The sequence below is a fragment of the Cupressus sempervirens genome, chromosome 4, assembly GCF_028749045.1.
Source record: "Cupressus sempervirens isolate cs-2001-9-10 chromosome 4, ASM2874904v1, whole genome shotgun sequence".
Classification (NCBI taxonomy): domain Eukaryota; kingdom Viridiplantae; phylum Streptophyta; class Pinopsida; order Cupressales; family Cupressaceae; genus Cupressus; species Cupressus sempervirens.
Window position 1 is genome coordinate 724,202,119 of NC_143121.1, and position 15,688 is coordinate 724,217,806.

At 32.2% G+C, this 15,688-nt stretch overlaps 1 pseudogene; it reads right to left on the reverse strand.

Moving 5' to 3' along the window:
- Window positions 1-346: 346 nt before the first annotated feature.
- LOC149563318 (uncharacterized) lies at window positions 347-11,377 on the reverse strand (annotated as a pseudogene).
- Between the last annotated feature and the right edge of the window lie 4,311 nt (window positions 11,378-15,688).

Genomic DNA, 15,688 nt, shown 5'->3' on the forward strand with positions numbered 1-15,688 from the left:
TAAAGCATATTATAATAAGACAACTCTATCTAGCATATATATCACATGCTTTCTATAAGCTTGAACAAATCCCATCAACCTTTCCTCCTCATCATACTAGCTCTAACACAAGAAAAAAGAGAAGAGTATTAAATTGACAATAAGAGTTTAGCAGTCACAATATATTAAACAAACATTACCATAGTTTGAATACATTCACCTCTATATCAAGGACATCTCAGATCATACGAATACTAAAAGACCTAATGAATGGAATACTACAGATAAAAAAAAAAATTCAATACACATAGGTGTTCTTCCAACAAGGCACTTGAAATAGTTCTTAGTCTGTGAGCCTTCTACTAGCTCAAAGCTTTCGAAAGATCTTCTTTCGAACCCAACCCAACGAAGGGCGGATTACACCAGAGAACACTACAGCCCGGGCCACCCAAATGGTGGAAATAAGCATAGAGAATACAAGACTGAAACCCTCAAGTAAGATATAACGGTCGCCTGGAAATACATGTCCTTTTCCCAGTAGTGACATAGCCCTTATGCAGATAGGAAGAAGGCACACCATAATCCACACCATTACAGCCAGCCACAAACACTCAGATGCCACAACCAAATGAATTGCTACACCAAATGTTGTTGATAACGATACCAGTGCTATCCATAATGCATGAACAAACTCATCTTAGTTATCACTGGATCCTCTACTTGGCTAGCAAAACATGCGAAGTTGAGGAGGATTGTAGAAGCAATAGCATAACAGAAGGCCATTGTGTCAAATATCACAAATATCTTGAAGACATTAGTGTTAATCAATATGGTGGCTGGTAGGCCATTTCCTTGGATACCAATGCCTCCTGGTAGAGTGAAAACAGCTGCGAAGGCAACAATTGCAATTAGGACTGCACTTACAGATATTAGATCTGATTTCCAACCTTTCGCCTTCGTTGATGGGATAGATCTTGAATCCTCACCAATAATCTTCTTCATAGCATCATGTTTATGCAAATATCTTATAATCTGCAATAAGATCAGATATTCTATATTTTAGTAACAAATAAATAAATGATAAATGTGTCATTTTAATTATTAATCAGATTGATAATCATGATATTGCTATCAGGGTTTGATAGTGATTTATTAATCTGTATTTCACAAGTAGTGATTCACAAGAACTATACATTTAGCATTCATTGCATAGAAGTGCTGATGTTCACATAGGTAAGTATTTGGTCTTTCTCAGAGTTCACCCATTTTAACGCTATTCCAACTCAAATGTATATAATAATAAAATTCCAAAATTACCATCTCATAAAATGTAGATTGTGAATCACTACTCATGAAACATAAATCAATATGTTTGACAAAAGAACACAATGAAATCTTAATAACAATATTATAATTTAACCTACTAATTTTTTTAAAACTTATTTTAATTCAAATCACTTACACTCCTATAAAGTTGTGGATCTTCATTCCCCTTCTCTAGAGCTATATCAAATGTTGTTTGCCCATTGCTATCAATGCAATTGAGCAACCTTTCTGAAATTACCGAAGATATTATAACTTTCAGAGCTTTTCCTCCAACTCTCACAAATATATTAACAACATTGTCGACAGCCAAATGCAAAGCACTTCTACCATCCTTGTCTACCATTTCTAGACAGTCGGTGCTATAATTTAGTATGACTCCAACTAAAGCTACATTCCCTTCTTTCACTGCAACATGAAGTGCACTTTGTTTGTTCTGGTCCACTTTGTAACATGAAACTCCATTATCATTTTTTATAAGCATCTCTCCAATCAAGTGGATTTCCGTCTAATTCCTTGGAGAAAATGGAATTACCCCAACTGGAAATTGAATCAATGTAGCCATATTGTAATGATCCCATCTTTTGGCCTTCACGTTCTCCAAAGTCTAAGTGGAGGATAAGAAGAAATTAAATTAATTTCTTATAAAGTCATTCAATTAAAGATTAAAAGGTGACTTTGTATTTAATTAATTAAATTATTGATTACAAGGGATTAGCTTCTAGTTTATGTATTAATTATTGGAAGGACAAAAGCCTCTCGTGATTTAATTAATTATTGCCAGGGAGGAATTTCTAGAGAATGCATTAATTATTGGAAGCAGAAAGCTTTTAGCTCTTGCAATTAATTAATGTTTTAGTTCCTTCTAGAAGGATGAAGAAAAGGACAAATAGGGCTAAAAGTCTCATTGTTGATCATCCGATGATTATGACTTGCATTTGATAACAGCTTGGATGTGTGAATCACACTCTTTTTTGGGCAATAGAGGATGTTCATTCTCTGTTGTAACATTCTAGATGTCATTCCCTTAGTGTTTGGCCTTTGGAATAAATCTCTTTATAATTGATTGCAACATTCTCAGCGTTAATATAATTTTAGCCTTGGTTCAGCTTTTGGGCATTCCTGGGTGTCCATTATAGTGGTATCAGAGCTGTAAGTCCTACCATCCTTTGGAGATCATACAGATAGCCGGATAAAGGGAAAAGGGTTTGAAAAAATGTATATTAGTCCAGATCAAGATGTGATGTTCAGACAGTTATTGGGTACATTAGAGAAGGGGCAACGTATGCAACAGGAGCAAAATAGGCAAATGGATATGATGTTGCACCTTATGGCTAGACAGATGGGCATCAACATTGACAATTTGTATGTTGCTCCAGTGCAGAAAGAAGTTGTTTCCTCAGGTGGGATAGACACACATATAGAGCCACCTAGCTATGATGCTAGTGATATGGAGTCCATCGATGTGGGATTAGAAGAATGCAAGGATACTATCATATCAGCAGCCACTTTTGTGTTAGTTGAACCATCCAATGAGGAGTTTAATGGTATAAATGCAGTGGTTGATGTATTTTCTAATGAAGCCACACATGTTGATGATTATGAGTTTTCATCAACTACAAATTCGGTTCAATTTTTTGTTGCAGCAGTTAATGTTGTTCCTATGTCCGTATATGATATAGTTAGCATGAGTACATATGGTTCACCTACAACTACATCTTTTTCAATGCATGATGGTGATAATATGCATTCCAGTCCAATTTATATTATGTGGATGGATACAGGGAAGAAGACATTTCATAAATCTTCTATGGAGTTGCCTTATGGTGACATTCTAACTTCATCAGCACAAGTTTTGAATGCTAGGCTACAGGGGTCGGTCCTGATGAAGCGGGTTTGCAGTTGGTTTAACTTCCATATGGATATCACATATTGGGATCCAGGTGGAGGTTGGAGTTCATTATGTTACTTAATTGCTTGAGGACAAGCAATTTCAAGGAGGGCGGATTTGTAATGATCCCATCTTTTGGCCTTCACGTTCTCCAAAGTCTAAGTGGAGGATAAGAAGAAATTAAATTAATTTCTTATAAAGTCATTCAATTAAAGATTAAAAGGTGACTTTGTATTTAATTAATTAAATTATTGATTACAAGGGATTAGCTTCTAGGTTATGTATTAATTATTTGAAGGACGAAAGCCTCTCGTGATTTAATTAATTATTGCTAGGGAGGAATTTCTAGAGAATGCATTAATTATTGGAAGCAGAAAGCTTTTAGCTCTTGCAATTAATTAATGTTTTAGTTCCTTCTAGAAGGATGAAGAAAAGGATAAATAGGGCTAAAAGTCTCATTGTTGATCATCGGATGATTATGACTTGCATTTGATAACAGCTTGGATGTGTGAATCCCACTCTTTTTTGGGCAATAGAGGACGTTCATTCTCTGTTGTAACATTCTAGATGTCATTCCCTTAGGGTCTGGCCTTTGGAATAAATCTCTTTGTAATTGATTGCAGCATTCTCAGCGTTAATATAATTTTAGCCTTGGTTCAGCTTTTGGGCATTCTTCGGTGTCCATTACACATATGCAATAGAGTTTGGTTATAGATATCTACTTTTGTGGAAAGTTCAGGTTTGTGGTTTAAAAGCTCCTCAATTACATCTGTGCAATAGAAAAATGTAAAAATGAAATTAGGAGCAAAGTTTGTACTTGTTTAACAGTATTTTGTATGAGAAGACTATCATAATTATTATGGTTATTTTTGTATATCTTAATTTTTTAATGGTATATTGAATTTTGATTATACAATTTATTCACCTTTACAAATAGCTTACACTCCTACTTTATGCTCTAATTAATTTTTTTTAATGTTATTTTAATAGATTTTTAATTGACATGTTCTGTAAGCCCCACACTCATACCCTATTTTAGAGTTCATAATATGAATGCGATTAGGGGTTCATTAGAGTATGATGGACATTTTTGTTACTAATGATTATTTATGGGATCCTATTAGAGACTAAGTAGACTTTGGTTATGATAAGTGTAATAACCAGTAAATAACTTTAGATGGAATAACTAAGACCACCTGGAAAATGAAACTCTATATGTTCAATCTAGGGACTTGATCAAAGGATTTACAGAACAGTTCACTAGCCAAATTAGGGAAGATGAATTAACATTTTCTCTTCTATGAGATAACAATTAATGTAGATTCAAATGCCAACAATACATATGATTATGTTTGAAACTTGGGTTTAAAGTATGATGACACAATTATGGAAACATTCTAACAGTTTGAAGACTTAACCCTAGAAACTTACTCACAAACCCCTCATAATGTGATAAAGGGATATTGCTAGGACTGTCGACATGTTTAGCCTGATTAAAAGGATACCAGTTAACAAGTCTGCATATTAGTGATTTTCACTTAGGACATATATACTGTGGTCCATTTTATATGTTTTAATGATTTAGTAGATATGACTTTAGTGTTTCCTGATTATAAGTATGGTAATAGAGTTTAGAATGGTAATTTCATTATGATAAGGAAGATAAATGTTGATACTCGTATGTTGATATTTCAATGTTTTGAATATGAATCAAATGAAAGTTAATTATATATGTACTGAGATGAAAGTTAAATGAATATAACATTGCAATGCTTCTTTTTATAGTATTTAGAATGGAAATGATTAGATGAAGTTAAAAGTATATGTTAACGTGAATTATGAGACATTGGATTTATTCTACACTTATCTATATGTATTTGCATAGTATTTTATCAGGCTACTAATGTTTAAGTTGAGTGTGCAGGAAATTCGAACCATGGAGATAATTGGGGGAAGCAAGGTTCAATCTTATGTGAACACGGTAAAGCCAAGGTGAATCTTTGGAAGATTCAAAACCTCGTTGTATTGTGTTTATTTCGTAATGTGAATGTGCATGAGTGTTATAGTTAGAGAGCATGATTAATTAGGGACATGTCATTGTGATGTGTAAAGTGTTTTAATGTGTGGGTGTGTCATTTGACACTTGTATTGTTTATGTGTAAATGACATGTCAAATATGATTCTTTGGCATGAAGTCACTTAACCTAAGCCCAATCCTCATTATGAAATCAACTAACCCACCTTGGAGAGTGTTGGGAAGAGTCATCTTCATGTTGGAAATTTAAGTTATAATTTGATAGGAACTTTAGAGAGCCTAAAGTGATTTCCAAGTGTTAATTTTGTGAAAATAAGTTACCCACATGGTAATAGTATGGGTTAGGGGTTTAAATATAATCATAAGTGGGTCTAGGGGACCTAGGGGACCCTAAAAAATAGTCACTTCCAAGCCAATTCGAAAATCATATTGTCACATGGCTTCTTCCCTCATTACACCACTTGGTTAAGTTCTTATTGGTGGGAAGATACAAGAAAGTAAGGGGTAGGTGAGGATGAAAAGTGGAGGTCTTTATAGGGAGCTTGTGCCAACCTTGGTGATCATTCACCCACTCTCTAATTTTAGAGACATACCAGGATTGGAAAGGAGAAGTTTGGAAGCCAAGCAGGAAGAGATCTTCATTCCATTGCCATAGCTTGTAAGTAGGTTAGTGCTTCATGCCATGCTTTCTTTATATCATGTAGTTGAAATTGGAATTGTAAGAGTGCCTTTTGTAGGTTTGTGTGAGTGATATGGTGTCATGTATTGTTCTTGGAATCCTTGTGTTGTGTTGTATTGTGAGTGTGTGTATTGTTCATAAAATTTCTTGGAGTTTCTTTTAGATTTTCTCGTTTGGATTGAATGTTGAAAGTTGTTCATGGGTGTGAAGGCTTCACTCACCCTTGGGAGGGAAGAGCAATCCTTGGGTGAAGGGGTTAGTTGGGCTTGAAATATAGTTGAAAACCTTGGAGTATGGGCTCCATTGTATGCCATATTCTTTCATAACTTGTTATGAACAATAAGGAGAATGATGGTGTGGTAAGAAGGTTGATGAAGTATGGAAACCCAGGGATGCTTTGGTTGATGGTAGTATGATTGGAGGATGTTTGTGAAAGCCCTGAAAGGGCATGAAAATTGTTGTTATAGCTTGGGTATGTTATAGCAAGTCTCCTAAATGAAAACCCACCTTCACCCAATGTTTATGATTCCATCTGTGAATCATTGTGCAAGCCTTGGTTGGGGATTGTAAATGTGATGTTAAACTGAGATATTCATGTTGGTTTTTGTTACTATGATGATGTTTGAGTGTATCTTGGTTGAGCCTTGTTTCCCCTAGCGCGGGGGTGGTCTCCTTGAGGCCTAGGTTGGGAGATGAGCCTCCATGGTTCTTTATTTTATTTTCATTTACAGGTTATTTGATGTCTTGGATGCTTGGAGGTCAAGAGGATTTCATTGCATAAGAGAAAGGAATACTGTTGTAATTGGTTCGATAATGGAGGTGCAATCTCCAACTTGATATGTGTTTCTATTTGTGATTAAAGAGTATGGTGTTGTTTATATCCAATTGACAATAGAGGAATTGAAAAAACATTTGGGTATGGTAGCAAGGTCTTCCATTTGTGTAATCCTATTATAGTGATTTCACCACCTTTTGTGTATCCTAGGAATTATTGGAGGAAGCCTCTATTTTGTGTATGAGGATAAACTATCTTGTTTCTTAAGTTATTGTACTCCTGCATTTCTATGGAGATAGTAGGAATGGATTGAATCATCATGAAAGGATAGTAATACTGAAAGATGAAGTTCATGGAATGCTATTATTATTTCAATCTTACTACACAATAGTTGTATATGCATGTTCTCTTGTAAAATGCATTCATATTGTAATGAGTGAATGATCAAAAGTTAAAAGAATTCTTTTAGGCCATACATAATATGTATAATCACTCCCAAGATCATGGCAATAACATATAAAAGTTACCTTGGAGTTAAGGATAAAAAATCAAATGGTTGGCATAAAAGCATTAGTGTATAATAATAAACTTGCTGAAGGTGCTCATCCAACTTTCTAGGAAATGTATGGGAAAGGGAATAACCTTTTTCCCTAGATTATAGATCAATAAAATATTAATAGGAGAATATGCTTGGCATCCTAGCTAGGAACCTAAGTGTTTTAGGAGTTAGAATATGAATTAGTTAACAGTGGGTTCTCTAAGTTTACCCTAATCTCATTATTCAATACGTTGGAAGTGACATATAGGCTTAATCAAGCAAGGTTTGGTACACATGTAAAATAAGATAAAATAAATACCAAAATAAATCTTAACATCTAAAACAAATAAAAATAAAATAATTAACTCTATACATGTTGCTCACCTCAAGTAGAAATTGAACCAAGTCAACTAAATAATTAATATAAATCTAAAAAGGGAACATGGTCCCACAAGGCGCCAACTCTCCTTGACTACCTCTATTTACAAGAAATGATGTGCTCTGAGCCATGTCAGACCCTATCCCATCTTGGGCGCCACATCTTTAATAAGGATGGAAGGAGTTTTTAAAAAAATACTTGGCCAAACATAACCCCAATTTTGTGCTTGGAATATGGAAACTTCCTTAGAAGATTCTTCCACTCATGCCTAGGGTTTAGATTAGAGTTTAGTATAGGATGTTTAGGTTGTAATGATTATGTACTAAGATGTGGTATTAGGGCATAAGAAGTCTAGGGTGATATTATTAATATTATTATGGTTATGTGTCATAAGTTGTGGGATAGGAAATTTAGTTGAACTAAATATCTATATATTAGATTATTATATTTTGGATAAATAATAACAATATATATATTAAGGAATAAAATTTGTGTTTAGTTATGTCATTTAAATTTGGAAATAAGGATTTGTATAATTAGGGATATAGTTTAATGGGCAATATCTTGGTTTGTTTAGAATATTAAAAGAAGTTAAGGAGATTAATATGATTAGTTAATGCAAGATTTTTTTTGGGATATTAAAGAGTTATTAATCAAAATTTTTAAATTTCCTTATAGATTTATTGGAGAAAGAAATAGGAATGTACATTTGATTTTAGGGATTGAGTTGAAATGAATTTTAAAATAAAAGTTACATAGAATGTTAGTGTCAATTGATATTCATAAGGCTTGGTTACGATCGATGTCCAAATATATATATTATTCAATGTTATAAATCAATTTTTAAAATTTAAGGTTCAAGTGTAGTGTTGTTACTAACAAACGACATCCACCAAATTTAGGTTGCAATTAAGCTTAGCCAATGTTAGAGAACAAGGTAGAATGATAAACATTATAACACTTATATGTCTAAGATGTAGTGAGATGAGAAACTGATAACAGGGTAGTGGAATTTATTGAGTGAGTAATATAAAAGCTCCATGTCTTTCTAAAGGATGACTCAGTGTTAGCAATGTCGTGAATTCTAAAGGATGACTCAGTGTTAGCAATGTCGTGAATTAAAGTATAAGAATGTGTTATTTAATTGAGGATGTTTTTGATGTCAAAGAAAGTTAGAACTAGTTTGATTGATGTCATGTGTTAGATTTAAAGTTAAGTTAGTAAAGATTAACCCTCATAATAATATTAATATAAAATAAATTTTAAAAAAAAAATTGTTGTGCTTGTCTTAATTGCCTTGTCGGTTCCAGGCATGACATGTTCTTGGGAATGAAGTGTAGTATCTGACTAAACTCTTCTTCTATTACATTGTCTTATAAATAATATTAATTTTTAAAAAGAGCTCAAATAAATCAAACCTTCAATATAAAGCTAAATTACTGTTACAATTTAACATTTTTTTTTGAGATTGAAAAGCATTGAAGACTTTATATATCCACCCTTTTTTTCTTCATTTTCCCCACGACTAAACTGCTACAACTATTTTAAAGACAAAGATGTCAGCAACAATACCGTAACTGGTTTCTATATAAAAATGTCTGACCTCAGCAATAACGCAAGGGTATTGACTTTATATGAAGAAACTTAAGAAACGAGGGTTTCACAAAGACCCAGTTTATATACCAAAAAATTTCAAATGTTACACGGAAATCGTTCAAGTCTGCTAAAGAAAAATACGATGCCCGAATCAAAATAGAGGCTATCCTGTTGTCAATATATATATTTGTGATTCAATAGTGGCAATTTCGAAATGGGAGATCAATTAGTTCAAAAAAAATTTAAAAAAAATTGTCAAGAAGTCTTTGAATTCTATTAAGGAAGAAATTAAGCTGATGCAGGAGCATCCAGAGGTATAAGGGCAATCTTGTGTCACCCAAAAAAATGTACTTAGACTTAGTTTCTGTTTTATGTCTTTACATTTTTGGATACCCATTTGGCTCAAATAAAGGTTCCAACTCTCATAGTTCAACTATCAGTGCATTTGAAAATCTCGAAAAAATAGGAACATGCAATTTGACCATCATTTTGGTGACCTAGAAGGTGCGATTTGGCCAGATGAATGTAATTGAGATTTAGAGCATTCCAGAAAAAGAATCAGGTCAAAAGGCCCCACGGTTTGAAAGTTATTGCAGTTTTTCGGATTTTGGAGACCTCCTAAGAATGCTTCAAAGTCAGGTTTGGGGCATTAAATGACCTTGAAAAGGGTCGAAAAATGGGGGACGAGCAAAGCTTGTCCATAGGGCTATAGAGCGCTTCGAGAGCTTTCCGAAAATGTAAACGGTTCGTCAATCGGAGTTACGGTTCAAAAGTTATGCCTCTCGGAAGTTCGGCTACCGTTTCTGGATTCTTCTAGAATTGCACCGACTTCTAACGCAGCTTCCGGAACCTTCTATTTTGTCGGTGGATGCCTACTAGCACTTTCTAGAATGTACTCCTAGTCCTTAACCCTCCGGGGTCTATTTAAGGAGATTTCTGGCATTGTAAAAGGCAGTTCGGATTGGAGCTTGAGAGGAGGTGCTAAACGGAGAAATATTCTCCAGATTTATGCTATTGTAAGCCCGTAGGGCATGTTTCGAAGTTATTTCCTCTGCACTGTTTGTACTAGCATATTTTCTCAGTTAATATAATTCCCCCTTTCTATTGTGTGTATTCTATTGTTGGGTTGTGTCCCCATCATAAGCTTAGAAAATTAAATCAATTTTAAATATTTAAAACACTGTATAATGTTTAAGCTACTCTATTTTTGAAAAGATTTGTTCATAAACACAAAGTTTCTAGACTCACTTAATATGAACTCAAGAAAGATCAACACTATTAGTAATTCAGTTACAATTATACTTCTATAATTGTACAGAAGTATAATCATATATATGAAATTATATATCATTTTCCGTAAGCTGAATAGAGTCACAAATGCTCCCCAAAGAACCCAGACTGCTGGCACTACTCATGGAGTCTCATAAAACCCTGATTCAACATTCCCTAATACTTTTTAACTTAACTTAATCTATCACAATAAACAAACTTCACAAATTGAAACCCTCAATGATATAGCTACTAAAACAACTTTATGAATTAAGCATTCCTAAAATGTTTAGAAACACTTCTACTGTTGATGCATCTACATAAATATACAGAAAATTCTATTTCTATTTTCAAGAAAACCTCAGATGATCCATTGCTTGATATTCTTTTGAAAACTTCGACTAACCAAGAAAACTAAAGAATAGCATACCTTTTCTTAGTGTAGAGACTGCAATATGTAAAGGTGTTTGACCATCCAATCTCTTATTGTACACACTCGAAGTGAGAGGACACAACATTTTAACGATCTGGGCATGACCTCCCTCACAAGCTTTGAACAGAGCAGTTTCACCTTTTAAATTGATCTCATTCACCAAATAAGAGCAGGACTGAAGTAAAGCGTTTACGACTTCTTCATGTCCTCCCAATGCCGCTTCATGCAAAGCTGTGTTTCCCTCCTTATTTTTAGCTCTTAAAAATGGCTGCACACTCTGCGCTGCGTTGACATTTGAGACACCAATCAGTTTTTGCCATGGAAGGTAGCAATGTGAAGGACAGTGTTACCTCCTGGAGTCACCTCATTCTCAATGCCTTGTGGCCCCTCAATTTCTTGAACAGCTCTTATGTTCCCTGATTTGGCTGCTTCATACAGCCTTTTGTTCATTCCTCTGCAAACATACCCACTTTGGTCCATCACTAAGCTTGTGGAAAGAGACTCAAGGCGTAATACACAAGTAAGTTTTCAATGGGAGTGTGGTCGGTTCAAAGAGATAATGTAATAGTGAGTACGTTAGGTATCTGCCAAACCTTTTTTCTATCAATTGAACAATTTTTTATTTTTGAAAAGGATCTCTCATGCTAAAATGTGAACAGCTCCTATCTAGGAATATATGGTTAAAAACTAAAATATTTAACACATGTTTGACATTTCATAGTTTGACATTATGGTACAAAGATAGATAATAGTATTATTGTTATACCAACTCTTATTTATCAATTGAACATAATTTTAACATAATTTTATTATGATTTGAAGATAAATAAATATATATATCTTGTTATCTTATCTTAGATCATGATAATTGTTAATTCTTTCTCTTTTCAATAAGTATATATTTTTTTTCTATTAATTGAACAATTTTTTACTTTTGAAAATGATCTATCTTGAGCCATTGCTATACTAAAATGTGAACAACTCCTAGTCATTTAGAAATATAAGGTTAAAAACTAAAATATTTAGCACATGTTTGACATTTAATAGTTTCATATTATGTAATTTTTTAAAGAAAAAGTACAAAGAGAGATAATATTATTATTGTTGTACCAACTCTTATCAATTCAACATAATTTTAACATGATTTGAGAATAAATAAATACATACATCTTGTCATCTTAGGTCATGATAATTGTTAATTCTTTCTCTTTTCAATAAGTATAATTAATGTTCATTTTAGAAATTTGAGCAATCAAATTTTTTTAAAGTTTCACTAAGGAAAATGAACTATATGGTTGACAATTTGCTACATACATTATATTATAAAACTTTTCAATAATAATAATTAATGTTCATTTTAAAAATTTGAGCAACAAAAATATCTACTAGTACTGCTACCAATATAAAATTAAATTAAATTATATGAAATGTCATTTGTTGCATACATTATGTAATAAAATTTTTCAATATTTATAATAATTAATGCTGATTTTTAAAATTTAAGCAATCAGATATTTAAAAGAATTGGAAAGAAAAATTAAACTATATGACTTTTTAACAATTGAAATATTTTTCAATTACAAGACTCATTATTTGATGCATACATTATATTATAGAACTTGATTACTAATTAAATAAAATTACTTTACAAATTTTTTACTTAAGATAATATTATAAAACTTTCCAATATAATACATTTTAGAAATTTGAGTAATCAAAAAAATTAAAAGTACAATAAGGCAAAGTATACTATAAAGTTGGCCATTGAATACATACATTTGGAAAAAATAAATCCTAACTTCTACAATTTGTAGTGCCTGCCCCTGGTTCACATTTTGTTATCGTTGCTGAACTCTTTTAGAGCTAGTTTTATGTTGTTGGTTAGCAGCATTCTTTTGAGATTATCAAATATTGTGCAATGGATTCAGTTTATTATGTGATGAGATTACTTAGATTTTGCATTTCATGTATGCATGATGATTATTTTTAGTGTTCGCAATTATTGATGATGATTATTTTCAGTGTTTGCAGTTATTAATGATGATTAGTAAGATGATTTATTATCATATGTGTTTTTTATGGATACTTACCCCATACTTGCATGTGTATGGTGTGCGTGTTTGCTTTGCATGTTTGCTTTTGTATAGTGTGTCTGATGTGGTTAAGGAAGGGAGTCGTGGTCACCTGCTAGTCAGGATCTACACGATGCACCACTTCCTGCCATTGCCTGTTTAGCTTAGTATATATTGTGCTTGTACATGCATGGTTTTTGCATTTCATGTATGCATGATGATTATTTTTAGTGTTCGCAATTATTGATGATGGTTATTTTCAGTGTTTGCAGTTATTAATGATGATTAGTAAGATGATTTATTATCATATGTTTTTTTTATGGATACTTACCCCATACTTGCATGTGTATGGTGTGCGTGTTTGCTTTGCGTGTTTGCTTTTGTATAGTGTGTCTGATGTGGTTAAGGAAGGGAGTCGTAGTCACCTACTAGTCAGGATCTACACGATGCACCATTTCCTGCCATTGCCTGTTTAGCTTAGTATATATTGTGCTTGTACATGCATGGTTTTTATGCAAGTTGCAGGTACCGGATATCGACTTCACTAAATTGCTAGGATGAGCGTACCCTATCACACTATCTCAATGATAAGAGAGGGGAGATAAATTCTCAAGTCCAAATCCCAACCCTTTAAGCCATTTGTTCTAATTGAAAAATTAGGACAAGTATCCGAGTTGAGTACCTTCTGAATGCGTCAGATGACGTAATTCGTGATATTAACCCTTGGTTTGATTTTGTATGTATTTTGGCTATGATGGGTTTTTCATATTTTTACCTTGTGAGTCGTTGGAGTATTTTCTATTAATTAAGCCTAATTAAAAGATTTAATTAATGGTTTAATTTAATAGAAAATTAATATGGTATTATAATATTTATTTTATTTAATTAATTGGGAAATTAATTAAATAAAATAATTAAATTTGAAAATAAAAAGTTAAAATTTTAAATTTGGAATGTGACAATATTTATTTTAATAATAATATATTTGGAGTTCTTTTTTAAATAAATGACTAAATAATATTATTATTCAAGCTAATAAATATTTTAGCAATTAAGTTTTAGAAAATGAAATTTAAAAGTGGAAAATATATCTAAATTTATTAAAAGATTTTAGATTTCATGTGATTAAAATATACATATATTAAGATTGAAAAGTGGAATTATTAAAGTTAGTGCATAAGATCTAATAAATAAATAAATAAAATTGAGAAGAGTAAAGTAAATATTAAATTAATTATTGTGCATTATTTTAATGTTTGATCACATAGGAGTTGGAAAATTCTCGAGAGTTGTCATGTAGACAACACAGGGGTTCGCACTCTAAGAATGCATAAGTTGTCTACACTTAGGAGTTAGCATTTCATTTGAGCACATGATGTCTACAACCTTAAGACTTATCTAAAAGGTTGGAGAAGACTCATGCTTGGTTGTCATGCTTATCTTCAAGTTGTTTCTAGACACACTCTAGATGCATCTTCGAGGCCTTTAAATAGAGGCTCTCCTAGTGTGTTTGGACAAGCTTAATGGAAGCTACAAGCTTCAAGCTTACATGCTCATATTCTTCTTCATGCTCATATGCTCCTTCATGCTCATATGTTTCTACATGCTCATATATTTTTATATTCTCATATGCTTCCATGCTTCTTCTAGCACTTCTAGTCACTTGGAGGATTCAGTTGGCTTGGATCTTGTAGGAATTGCGAATGATGGAGAAGGAAGGGATTTTCTATGGACTTTTGAGGCATGGCAGATTAGCATCAGTGTCCAGGTGCACTCGTGATATTCACATATTCTCTTTGCACTATTTCTCTTTTTGTCTTCATTGTTTTTGTTATATGTGTCTGAATACTCTTTGTGATTGAATCTACAATTTGAAATTGGAATATAGTTATGCTATTTGGTTGAGAAGAAAACATTAGAAAACCTTAGATCTAATTAAGGAAGAGATTAGATCTAATTCGGGTTTGGGTTCGATTTAGAATCAAATTGATAAATAGATTTGGAAAGAGTTTCTAAATCTATAGTCAAAACTATTAGAAGAATTAATTTAGAAAACAATTACCATCCTCGTAATGAAAGGCCCTTCTTGTTTTAAAAATTATATATATAGATGTATCTATATATAAATATATATAGCTGTGAAATTTATTATACTCTACAAACAATATATATATATATATATATATATATATATATATATATATATATATATATATATATATATGTTGTTAATTCGTAGTTTAAATATTATTATTAAAAAAAATATGCAATCAAAATTCGTTTTGAAAGAACGAATTTAAAATAAATATATATTGTATTGAATTTGGTAGGGGAGGACAGACCCGTGCCTCGTACTCCCCTCTGTCTTCATAGGCGACGGCGGTCGCAGGGTACCCATGACAGACCTTTACTGTCGCATGATTTCTTTACTATGCTGTGTTAGTGGCTTAAAAGAAGCTCGTGCTCGTTTTTAGGTAAGTTTTATATTTGTTTTGAGTTTATATATATATGTGATTTGTGTAAATCGATTTTGAACATTTCGATTTATGATTAATTGTTATTGTTTATTAATAATTGTATAATAATAAATGTTATATAAGATTTATTTTATTAATAGATTTGGTAAATGTCATTGATGTATATATATATATATATATATATATATATATATATATATATATATATATATATATATATATATATATATATATATATATAT